The sequence below is a fragment of the Mesocricetus auratus genome, unplaced genomic scaffold, assembly GCF_017639785.1.
Source record: "Mesocricetus auratus isolate SY011 unplaced genomic scaffold, BCM_Maur_2.0 Super-Scaffold_100021, whole genome shotgun sequence".
Taxonomy (NCBI): domain Eukaryota; kingdom Metazoa; phylum Chordata; class Mammalia; order Rodentia; family Cricetidae; genus Mesocricetus; species Mesocricetus auratus.
The window spans coordinates 33,189,556-33,203,009 of record NW_024429202.1 but is presented as its reverse complement, the minus strand read 5'-3'; positions in this window follow the sequence as shown (position 1 = coordinate 33,203,009).

Below are 13,454 nucleotides of genomic sequence, written 5' to 3'. Positions count from 1 at the left end.
AGTAATGATAATAATGATAATGGCAATAATAGAGTTGAACAAGTCATTTGAAGGAATTTAAGTTTGCTTCATGTGCATCTTCTACTTTTCAAGATAACTGCTTTCTGTGTGGTTGGATTTCTGAAATTATGCCAATCGAAATGTGAAATAATCAGTATTTTCCTTCCCCATTCTTATTTGAATAAACCTTATTACACATCGCTTTTGCCCGTGACGAGGACATCACAGCTCAGTCGACAGTGTTCACATGACTTAGATTAAAGTGCGGCAGTGCAGGCTCTGTTCTTTCTTGTCTTTCTCTCCTGAATTTAAACTCAGCCCCGATTTTCGTTTGGCTGGCATTTGCTCCTTTGACTTTCCCCCCATATTCCAGAGCTGGTGTATGCTCCAAACACATAACATTATCAACTTTAAGGGCTGCAATTGATTGAATATTTTGACAAATATACCTCCCTAATTCCTGAAGCCATATGGACGTGCAGGATGCCATATGGAATAAAGAACTCTGCTTCACAAAATGATCCAAAAGCATTTTTTTTATTAGCGGTTATTTCCTTGAACTGAAAACTGATTGAATTTTGAATATTCCATGGCGGAGGATAGTAATCCTGCAGGCTGTATGTTCCCAGCCACATCCTAAGAGATGGGAGGGAATACATTGCTAAGTTGAAGCAACTGATAAGGGTCATCACATTTTTTTAATGTTGGAGGAAAGACTACGTCTGCATTTGTGTGTTCATTAGGATGACCTCTTCTGCAAGCAGCAAAAAGCCATTGATTAGCAATCTAAGAAGAGTGGGAAGAATGGTATGTTTTGTATAAAAAAGCTAAGGCATGGCAGTGAGAGCTGGCTAAGTCAGACACCCCAGGATGTCACTGAGAACCAAAATTCTTTCTGGCTATGAATGTCCACACCGTTGTCCCAGCTCAGTCCTCTGACTAGCAGTCTTCAAGTCTGCAAGGTGATTGCAATGATTGGGACATGAAATACGGGTGACAGTGTCTGATGGAGGCTACCATTCACACCCTTCTGAGCCTGATCTGTAGCCTGCCTCAAGTATGAGTCAAAAGATCCTTTTCACACCTCATTCTATGTGTTTCATGTTCAGTCCAAAACTAGGCTTAGGGGAGAGAGGTTAGAGTCTGTTGGGGGCAGGTGTCTGTTAAACCCAAGCTAAGGACAAAGACACCAACTTCATAAGAACTCTTGTAAACCCTTATGGAATGCCCCTCACAGGCTTGCAACAATCTTGTAGTTTTTTAAGTTTAGAAAATTGACTTCCCCAGATTAGCTTCAAAGGACCTGCCAAGTACACTCTTTTACTTGGAGGAAGATGTACTCTCATGGGCTATAGTAAGATTTGTCACTAGAATATAAGGCAGCCCTCGCCATAGGTATTTGTTTAAGTTGACTGCCCCCCAACACAAGTTTTATTTCTTGTTTTATATAATTTGTTTTTATGTTATTTATTTATTTTTTGCCTGCTTGTATATCTTCATACCATGTGTGCTCAACGCCCATGGAGACCAGTAAAGGATGTGGGGTCTTCTGGAACTGAAATTACAGATGATTGTGAGCTGCCATGTAGGTGAAGGGGGGGGGACCAACAAATACTGCTGAGCTACCTCTCCTGGCCACATGGCCTACTTCTAAAGAAAGTGTCTTACTGAAATCGTAGAGTATGTATGATTGGTTTAATTTTTTTCTAAATGGCTATAAGACACTAGTGAGTCACTCATTCTAACTAACTATTCTATTTGAAGTATAGGTTGTTGGAGCATCTTACGTGACGTATTCACTCTTCTATTTATGTAGTATAGAAGGTTGTTGGAACGTCTTACATGAAGTATTAAGGAGAATGGAACAGACACTAAACACGAGGAATGGGGGCTTATTAGGTAGAGCACCAAGGCATGAATATTCTAGGTCACCATGATCCCACCTAGTCAACACAGTGGCGCCATGCAAAGCAACAGAAGACCTAGGATTTGGAACGCCTTCATCTATGGAAGTCCATTCATAGACTCACAGCATGACCCACAGAATCCTCCTCTACCAGGAACTCAAGAATCCTATGTACATGTGCTGGTAGATGGGTCTAGTGATTATTTTTAGAGTGTCTCTTTTTTCAAATATTAGCAAATTATTTATTTGTTTTACATGGGAAATCTGGATATCTTATTCTTGGCTACAAAATGATCTCTGAGAATAAGTTTTGAAGATAAATTTATGACAAAAATATTGGAAAGCATTAGAGTTTATATTTCCACATCTAAAACCCCATTCAATTCCAATTCCTAAAATCTAAAGTAATGTTTTATAATAATGTGTGTACATGAGGAAAAGACACTGTAGTGTTTACAACTTTTACTTTTGTCTGCTTTCAATTTCTCATTCACAATTCATTTTGATTCAGCATACCCTACTATTTAAATTATTTTATCCCCTCAACACTCTTTCTATCAGAAATCCATAAATGAAGATAATTAAGAAACATATTTTTAAGCACTGGCTTCTGAAATATTCATTATTAACCTGCTGGCTGCTCTTGTCCCTTTTCTATATTTATATAATTAATTAAGCTTCTCTCTTCTAATACATACATTTCAAATAATTTATTAACATTCAGGTTTTGACTTGTCTATCCCTTCATTTTGCATTTAAAGGAAATGGTTTTCTTAATCAGAATCTCTCTCACCTTTTAATTTTCTAGTAGAGTTGAGACACTTGATAACGGAAAAAGTCAGAATATTTTCCCAGCTTGTGAGAATAGAAAGTGGCAGTATTTACCTAGAAATAACTTGAGGCGGTGATTAATACTATACAATTGTCTCATGATACAAATGCATATGATGTATAATGTCACTAGGTCACAGACTTGTAGGCAGACAGTTTCCTGTCAGACCCAAACAGTCAGAAATTGTTGCTTATAAAGCTTATTTGAGTTCTAACTCGAGCCCAGGAAAACCACCCATTCGCTTTTCATAGATGATGTAACAGAAGTAAATCTCAAACAATTCTATGTTTTATTATTCTATGCTAGGAAATTTTAGTTCAAAGCTCATTTTGAAGTCTGGTCTGTCAGAATGTGAGGCAGACTTCTTTGAAGGATGACTACCTTCTATGATTAGGATACTCAGTATCTACATGAGGTCACCAGCCTTAGAAAATGCACCATGAAGAGTGTTAGAAAGCCATGGGGGTGTTGCAACTACTTTCAGTAACAAAGCTGCATCTAACACCATCGCCAAACTGATATCACCATGCAAAGCAGAGCAGAGAACTGAGCATCACCTTTTAAAATGTCCCCAGACGCCAAGTCTTCCTTAAACAGGAATGCTACTACGGAGATATCATTTTAGCTTATTTATCCTGAAAAAGTTCTTACCTGGATATCTAAGACAAATTAAAATTGAAAGTGACCATGGCGCTGCCGAACTGCCACTGATTCCCTAAGGAGCAATTTCCATTTCCATGTAGAAGTCTTTTATGTAGGTGTGCTGGTTCTTGGGGACTGTGCCACTGAAATCACATTTCAGAGGAGTCATTGGAGACAGCTGGAAGAAGACCGTTGGAAGCTAGGCAGATCCCTTTAAAGTCTCAGAGAAATATAACCAGTCTGGTCAAATAGCTTGTCAATACTTTTATTTTATTTTAAAATATTACAATATTTTATGTTGTACTTGTTGTGTCATTTTCAAACAAGCAAACATTAAACAGTACATGCGGTGGAGCCACAGCGCACTGGTAGACTACTTGACCTCATACCTGAGGGTTCCACTCACAATCCAGCCAGAGGTGCTTATACTTAGAAGAAATTACATACTTCCAAAAGTGTTTGCTTGGAGCTTTCATTCTTGTTTCCAATGCCAGCCAAATACTCCAGCTGGGATAGGCAAATGAATAAAAATTGGAGATAATAGCAGATATTGAAAAGTACAAAAAAGCAAAGCAGATTGGTGTGGCATGGGATGCCACACATGCGTGTCTTTTGTTCCTTTTTTTTTTCCATAAAAATTAAGCTCCAGTCCTTTGGCTGGCCTTTGGAGGAGATGACAAAGCAAAGGAACTGGAGCAAAATCTTATGCAGCAATAAGGAGTAAACCATTACAATACCCAACAGCAACAACTAAAAAAGGCTTTTCACCAAATAAGAAGTTAAGAACACAGAGGCCCAAAAATCTGAAAAGAAGAGAAAAAACTCTGTCAATGCTAACAATCCATGCGGGATGGAGCTATATTTGAGGGAAATGTTGCACGCAAGGACAGAAAGCCAAACCTGAAAGTGGGTGTGAAGCTTGAAAGAGCCTGGGGTGACAACTGTGACAGTGAGCCGGAGAGTGTTTCGACTGGGTGAAAGGACCATGCACTCAAAAGATGGCTGACTATGGAATGATGGTCATATCTTTCATTGCAGCACTCATGAGCCAGAGGAAGGCAGATCTCTGAGGATTCCATTTCAACCTGGTCTACATAGTGAGATCTAGGCCATCTGGGACTACCTAGAGAACCCTCTCTCAAAAAACATTGCCGATTTTGCTGTAATAAGTAAGGACCAAGGCAGGAAGTGGTACTGTGGGTAGCAGAGAGGGCTGATGAGTCATCAATTCATGAGACGCCCTAAAGTCGCTGAGAAGTTGAATGCAGAGAAATGCAGTATCCAGGGATGGGTCAGAAACAGTTCCAGAGCATTGACGTAAGGGCTTGTTTGGCAGTTGGGACATTAGTTGCTAGAGGGAGGGCTGACAGTGAGTGGGGTGGAGGGTTTAGAATTCTCTCCTGTATGTGTAAAATTTAAGATGCAAGTTAGACATTACAGTAGATGTCTCAAAGATCTAGTTTGATCTTTGATCCTGGTGGGATAGAAGGTATTTGGGAATGGAATGTTAAGCTTGGAGGCTCTTGGTATTTTAAAGAAACATGTAGCACAATACTATGGAAAATGATAGAGGACAGGAGGACTTGTACAACAAATTAGAACAGCTCAGAAGATAGTAGAATAGTGAAGGCAACACACCCTGAACAAGCAAAGGAGAACCATATCATACTGTGACACAAGTTAAGAAGAGAGAGTGGGACAAGATGTCAAGTATTGACCAGTAGAATCCAAATGGAGAAGTGACCATAGCTGTGACAGACAGATCTTGGTCTTCATGGCAGAAATAATATAATAGAGAGAGATCCAGTGCAGCACAATGTGGGGGTTAGAGCACTGTGGATTGCAGTTGCATGCTATTGTCCCATTTGTTGGAGCCTGAAGGAATGCCAGAGAACAGGGTACGAGCTAGAAACACAGAACATAGCTTCAAGGGAGAGGTTTGGCTTTTATTCAAAACTGGAAATTGTGGTTGATGTGTTTCTGTATGGTGGGATCTTCTGGACTCCTTTCTTTCAAAGGAAGAAAGCAGAATTCAAGCACTGCAGTTGTTACCAGGTGTGACTGACATCTCTCCACAGCAGAAGAAGCCTCTGCCAGCTGTGGCTGTGTGTCGTGACTGAAGCTGGGAACATTCTGGAAATGAAGGGGATTCTGAGGACAAGTATATAGCAACTCAAAGATACCTATATGCTTCACACATATAATATGACAGTTACATCAGCAGAACAAAACTGTTTTTGCTGACCCTATTTATACATCATCATTGACTATACATGGAACACCAAGTGTAGGCCATTTACCCCGATGAGTACCAAAGATAAAATAAATTACATGGACACGACACTGGTCTTTTAAAACACATTTACTTACATTGCTGAAATGTAAACATTTTATGGGGCACACACGCACTAAACTATGTGTGTATGTGGTTTGGCTTCAGGTGAAAATTCTGTTATAGCATATGTGTTCTAAAATTGACAACTATAGTTGTGTTAAGTGCCTAAATCTAGAGACAATTGCAGATGTCCAATTGCAGATTGCTATAGGAATTATTAAGATATCCAAGAAAATTTAAAGGCCTTAATTTTCTTCATTATTAATTTGAATAATCAATTTCAAAGTAAATTCAAGATGAAAGATCAACAGATGCTATCTAGGCTGGGAGGCCATGGATGAGTGTCTCTGTCAGTCCATAGGCTGAAGTCAATATAACTTCATGTTACTTAGAAATGGCAAACATTTTAGGAAACATGGTTTATTAGAAAGAACCTAATTTATTGAGTGTATAGACTCTTAAGGAATTATGGGACCCGGCCTCTACCTCATTGCTTTCTGGTTTATGAGGTGAACAATTTGCTGGATCATGAACTCTTGCCGTGACATCCACTTTGACAGAGGCCCCTGTCAAGAGGCCATTCAATCATGGACCAAACCTTCCAAAGCACGATTGCAAATAATTTTTGTAAGTTAATGATATCAGGCATATTATTATGGAGATTCATATATTAAATTCATTAGTGATTAACTCTGAGTCACGAAAAATGTACTGGTGTCATATTAAGTAAAGAAATTAAAACATTTCCCTTTGGTGTCATTTAACCAAGGGAGTCCAGATTTGAATTCTCTACTTTTTGTTCCCAGTGTCTTCAGTCATCTCTCTGTATGTTGTATGAGTCTGAATCTGCACCTACCTAAAGGCTGCTTTGGGAATCTTTCCCTGTGTCTGTCCCTAATAAAAATGTCTTTGCTCTGCCTTTATTGAATAACACAGCAAGCATTCAGTGGGGGAAGGGAAGGAATGAGGGGAATTGTACAGAAATCTTTAACGGAGTTTTACAAGAGATTGAAAGCCACTACCTTAACTGATCCCAACCAAACCCATACAACAAACAGTATTAGAAACACCATTGTTGATCAATCAATATACAAATGGTGTGTGCAATATTTATCGTGGATGTTAATTTTGGAAGACTGACTGATTTCAACCTCTTCATTTACTGCTCCCACCAAATGATGCAAATTCATTGTTCTGGGTCAGGGACATGGAAGAGTATATAATTTAAGATTACTGCTATGGTTAGCGTAGGTTGATTACAGTTGATTACAAGGCAAACCCAAGACAACTAAGGTTAATTGTTACTGTGTTCTCTTTAAAGCAAGTTGAACATATAGGGTGAGTACACAGTAGGGTAACAGACTTTGGGCTACAGTCACCTCAAGGTGCACTATGGCCGTGAGGTCCAGTGTCTTAGGGTGCAAGAGAGTCTTTTGGTCATAATGCATTGTCATGTGGAGAGCTGAATAACACAGGACTCATTTAGCAAACATCTGGAGTGGTTGGGCTAAGAATATGCAGAGACATTACTGGCCCACACTTTCTCACCCACACTTAGGTGACAAGTACCCTCCAGGCACTACCTACCTTGCAGGGAGGCCCACAGAAACCCCAGTGCTGATGAAGTTGTATCTCCACAGGGGGAAAGGTGTGATCTGTTGGGACCAAGAAAGTCTTTAGTAGAAAAACTATGGAAAAAAGTAATAACCCAACTTTGAAAACTTGGAGGTTTTACTCTCTGTTAATGATCACTGTTTTCTCAGCTTTTCTTTAGGATTATATGCAAATGAAGAAACATTTCCAGCTATCACCTGAACTTCTGGATGACATTTTTTACTAGCTCACTGTGGAGAACATTGTGGCCATTTTCTGAATTCTACAAACACATGCAGGAGTTAAACAGGAACACAGGGAAAGTGGTAACAAAAACCATTGATGATGAGTCAGTTGCATATTCCCAATAATCCCCAAAGCTCTAAGAATAACACCTATAATATAAAACCAGAGGCATAAAAAATCGCGGTAAATTGCTGGGATAGATCCAAGAGCATGTAAAAAAAATCACTAGATAGAGAAGGAAGAAGAAATCTCAGTTTCTATTTGTTGGTCTTCACTGGTCTTCAGTGGAGCAGAAAGGATGCTTGGCACTTTACTGTGACACAGACTTCTGTACACAGTATTCATGGTGATTGGGCATTCAGACATGGCTGCTTCTGAACTGGTATCAATTAGTAAATAGTATATCCTTTTCCACAGTTCATTAGTCAATTATCCTCAAACACCACTTTAATTGTTTTATTAATTGGTTGGGAATCTCATATTATGCACCTTTATGGCACTCACCTCCCAGTCTTCCCATATCCACTGCCCTACCCTGTGACCCCTCCCTACCAAAGGAGAAAAGTTCATTTTGTATTGTCTGTATCTTCACTAGAGCATGGTCAGATTCCTAGAACCCAGACACCTGAGAGAGGATGAGTTTTTCTCTACCTACATCTGGACCAGAAATCATCAACTGAGGAGAGCCATGTAGTGATGGGAACCAGCTCCCCTGCACCATTAGCAGAGGAGAGCCTCGCAGTGGATGGAACCAGCACTTCTGCTCCCATGCCATCACCTGCACCACAAATACCACTCTAACAAGTAAGACCCAGACTAAAATCAATGTTGTTTTAGTGTATACAATGCCTCTCTACACTGCTGGTGGGAGTGCCAACTTGTACAGCCACTTTGGAAATCAGTCTGGAGATTCCTCAGGAAAATGGGAATCAGTCTACTACCAGACCCAGCAATTTCACTCTCAGGCATATACCCAAAAGATGCACATTCATACAATAAGGATGTCTGTTCCACTGTGTTCATAGCAGCATTATTTGCAATAGCCAGAACCTGGAAGCAACCTAGATGCCCCTCAACTGAAGAGTGGATAGAGAAAATGTGGTACATTTAAACAATGGAGTATTACTCAGCGGACAAAAACAATGAAATCTTGAAATTTGCAGGCAAATGGATGACACTAGAAGAAACCATCCTGAGTGAGATAACTCAGTCACAAAAAGAGAATCATGGTATGTACTCACTCAATGGATATTAGACATGAGTCATTGGAGTGCCAGCATACAATCCCACTGCCAGAGAGTCTGGGAAACAGAACCTTCATCCAGCGACTGATGAAAGCAGAGGCAGATATCCACAGACAAACACTGAACTGAACTCCTGGAATCCAGTGTCATAAAGAGAGAACTGATGGGCAAAGGATTTAAGACTGGGCTGGTTTAACCCACAGAAACAGTTGACCTGAACAAGGGGGAGCTCTTGGGCCCCAGATTAATGGCTGTGTAGAAAGCATGGGACTGACCCAGACCCCCTGAATGTGGGTATCAGTGAGGAGGCCTAGGTAATCTATGGGGCTTTGGGTAGTATTTATCACTAACATACAAATAGACTTTGAGTGCCCATGCCACAATATGGGAGGCTCTCTCAGCAGAGACTCTTGGTGGAAGGCCTAGGCCCTGCCCTGGATGAACTGACAGTTATTGGAGATCCACCACGGAGTGCCTCACCCTCCTTGGGGATCAGAGTGGAGATTGGGTGGGTGACTGGGGGACCTGGTGGGAAGGGCAGAGGAGGAGGGGAGGGAGAGGGAGCTGGGATTGACATGTGAAACAAGATTGTTTCTAACCTAAATGAAAAATAATTTAAAAAATGCCTTTCTTACACTTTAATTCCTTCACAGATACATTTTTATTAAAAAATACACTTGCTATCTATTTCGGTGGGCAACTATTTGATTTTCCACCAACTGAGCACTTGCAATTTGAGAACTTATTAAACAATGTAATTTATTTAATTACTGTGGATTCTGCTCCAGATTAACAGATCATGTACACTCATGTGGAGTGCAGTAAGATCATTACATGCTTAAAATAGATCCTGGAATCATTTTCACGTTGGATATAAGCAGTCACTGCTCTGAGTCTGCCCTCTAGCCTTCTTCATAAGCCCTCAGATCTCCCTAAGATTTTTCGGCTAAGGAAAGTAGTATCTAGAGTTTTGGGAATGGTGTTGATTCTCACTGGCTTTTGAGTCAGAGTGACATTGAGAGATATGGCTCTGGGCCCCTGATATTCAGATCACAGAAGAGAATGAACAACAGTTTGTGTGTTAAATATTAATGTGGTTCAAATTCCTTTGAATTTATAGGCAGCAAAACTAAACAGTACAGTTCTCTCCCTGAATTCCTCTTTAACACATCTCGATTAATAGTACATTGTGATGATATCTAGCTTGTACAAATAAAGCTTATCTGAAGATCAGAGGATGGAGCTTGACACTAGCTAACCGTAGAGGTCTGGGAGTTTGTACAGACATGCAGGAACTGAGATGACCAGGCAGAGACAGGAAGTGAGAGGGCTAGACAGAGAGAGGATATAAGTGGAAAGAAACAGGAACTTCTCTTTTCCGCCGGGAAGCATATGAGGTAAAGGTGACTTTAGCTTGCTCCTTCTTCTCTCTGATCTCAGCATTTTTTTTCCTCTATGTTTGAATCTGGGATTCTAGTACTTAGACCAATTAAGAACTTCATTTACAGTATGTAATAATTGAGTCTTTTCAGATGACCAAAAGAGGAAAATCCCCAAACCAAAACCCAAGACCTCCTGTGCTTTTGAAATCCATAGATGGGACATTTTAAATTCAGAAGTGCAAGCTGGACTCTTTCATACATTAAGGGCCTTTCTTAGGTTCTTTTTAGTAATACATCTGTTGAGAACTTATCTCCTTGTGTCCATATAAACATACAAAAGGGAAATAAAATATCGTGTGTAAGTTCATCTACAAGCCTGTTCTTAGCCTTAGCAACTTGATCAAGGGGCTTGATGTCACATAATTAAGCATAATTCTGAACAAGCAAGTTCTTCAGCAGTTGATCCTATTTGCACATTGAGACATCTTATTTGGCTGCGCACTCTGTGGGCGATTTTTCTATTTCTGTTGAATTAATTTAATAATGCCACTGCTTGAAATAGCCCTGGATGTAGAAAAATGTCAATGATTTTCAAAAATGTCACTTCTCCTATGTAGAAAGAATGACATTTTGTTTTTTTCTTTAAAAAATATATAAAGATTTTGTATTGAAATATTCTATATAAATACAACCAGCAATCTGACCGTTCCTCCATTGGTAGAAACTGATGGATCTTCAAGTGGACTTACTATCTTTACCTGAAACTGAGCTGAAATGTGGCAGGCTCTGAAGGCTTTGACTAGGCTGCCATGACTTCCACACTGAAGGATGAATACACCCATACTAGAAGAAAAGTTTTATATTTAGAACTTTCTTCTTTCCCCCAAACACAAAAGTCTAAGCTTATCGAAGGACATTAGAGCTTCTAGTTCCTAAAAAGAAGAGCACATTTGGAACTCCAAACAAGACAGCATTTTGCTGCATCCCACTGAGTCCTGACATTTAAAGATGGTTAGGGTTAGCAAAGAGCTTAACAATTCCCTCTGTGTAAAGATGTTTAGATGAAGACAAGTGATAGCCCAGGCCCAACACGAAGCCCTTGTCAAACTAGCCCCTAAACACACAGATCTCAGAAGTAACTTGTAATCCAAACAGGAAAACAGATCAGATCAAACCTAATCAAACCCTTGATACCTAACACAGCTCCATTGTAACCATGCAAGACATGAACTTTCCGGTGAACAACACAGACTCTAATATTAAAGTTTTTGCTTTTAACTGACATTTTCAGACCCCTAAGCTAACACACAGGAAGGAAGGATGACATGCCACCACATGCCCACCTGCCAAGGGAGGATGAAGAGGACAATACAAAATGTAAAGCAATCTCATCCCAATATTCACAGAGAATAGCAGCTATAGAGTATCTCATTTGGTCTTTTCTGCTGCCCTGTGTTAGGCAGCATTTCTTTGGGCTCAACGATATGAAAGTTTATATAGGTAAAGCATGTTAGCAGGCTCCAGCAAGCAGCAAGGCTTTGGGAGGGGTTGATGTCCAAGGGTATCAAGCAGAGATTTAGTCAGGATTTTGTAATAAAAAGAAGACAAGGCACAGTTTTTACACCAGGTCCTAGGAATTTTGCATATGGTGCTTCATTTCATCCCCTCCCCCAGCACTCATCTTCAACACATGATTGGAAGTTTAAAAAATTGTATTAAAGACCTGGAGAAACAGTTCGACCATTAAGAACACTGACTTCTCTTCCAGAGGTTCGATTCCCAGCACCCACATAACAGCTCACAACCAGGCCCAGGAGATCTAATGCTCTCTTCTGGCCTCCTTGGGCATCAGGCATATACTTGGTGCACAGACATGCATGAAGACGAAACAGCTTGTATACACAAAACAAGCACGCAAACAAACAAATGAACAAATACAGGATAAATGATAATTAAGTTTATGTTGAAAGACAAGCATGAGCTCAGGCACCTGATGTCCAAGCTAGGAAGGCTAGGAAGGATATTATGTGAGACCAGTCCAGTAGCTAAAGGCCTGGGTGACACTTGAAATAACCTTTCTACTGGGGAAAGGAGTAAAAGAAAGAGAGAGAAAGAGACAGAGAGATAGAGAGACACAGAGATAGAGAAAATACCTCATATGTTGATAAGTGCAATCAAGTAAAAGGCAGGATATTTTCTGCTGAGGAACACATTGTGGAAGACAAAAGGAAATATTATTAAGAGCTGGAAGGCACACACCAGCCTTGAGGTGGCTGGATCAAATTTAACAGCACCAACTCCAGCCTGGGAAAACACTTTCTACCACATATGGGATATGTGTTGAGCATTCTCACTTAATATTAAAAGGACAGGATTACCCCAGCAGGCATGAAGATTTGGGGAACATCCAGACATGTGGGCTCAGAAGAAAGACATTCAGTTGATAAAATTTGACAAAAGTTTGACATGGACCCTTCTGTCCATCAGAGGCTTTATAATATGTACTTGTGATTTTGTCTCTCTCTTTTTTTTTTGACAAAGTATTTTGTACTAATAAGCTAAATTAGGATTAACTCAGGAAGTCTCAACAGAAATTTCAGAATAACAAATTTTTAATACAGAAGATAAACATGATGTTCTTTACAGTAGCCAGTTTGCTGGGAAAGCATGTTGCAGCACCATTAATGTGCAAACTATTGAGGCCAGCCTGCTCCTTACACCAAACAGCTTGATGCCCCGAACTCAGCTGTCAGGCAGCATTTGACTCCCAAGCAACAAGAAGCCAAATAGAGTGGTATAGCCAGTCAGGAGCTCACTTCTCAATGGCACAAGAAGCCTGTGCTCAGGTCGGTGCTGGAAAGGTGTGCCACCTTCTTTGTGCCATCAGGGAACAACAACAGCATGGGATCGTAGAATGCCCAATCCCATCTAGAGCCAAGGCCAAAAGTAGAGCATGGACCAGAAAGCAAAAGGGAATTTCATAAGGGGCTTGATATTTTCATTCAGAAAGGAAAGATGTGCCCTCCCACCCATCCACTATCCCATTCTTTTCCACCTTTCTACCCACCCAATTTTAAGGCTGAATTAATTATATTGACCATACATATTCTATTTCTGCACCAACATCACCAGCCAATCGGAAAGAGATGAAGGGAACTGATTGCTATCAAGGCCCTCTCTGACATGGCCAACAATGTCTCCTCACATTGACTGCAAATGCTGTCAGATAGACATCTATCAGAAGTAAGTTCTATTACCAGGGTTGGCCTTGGGA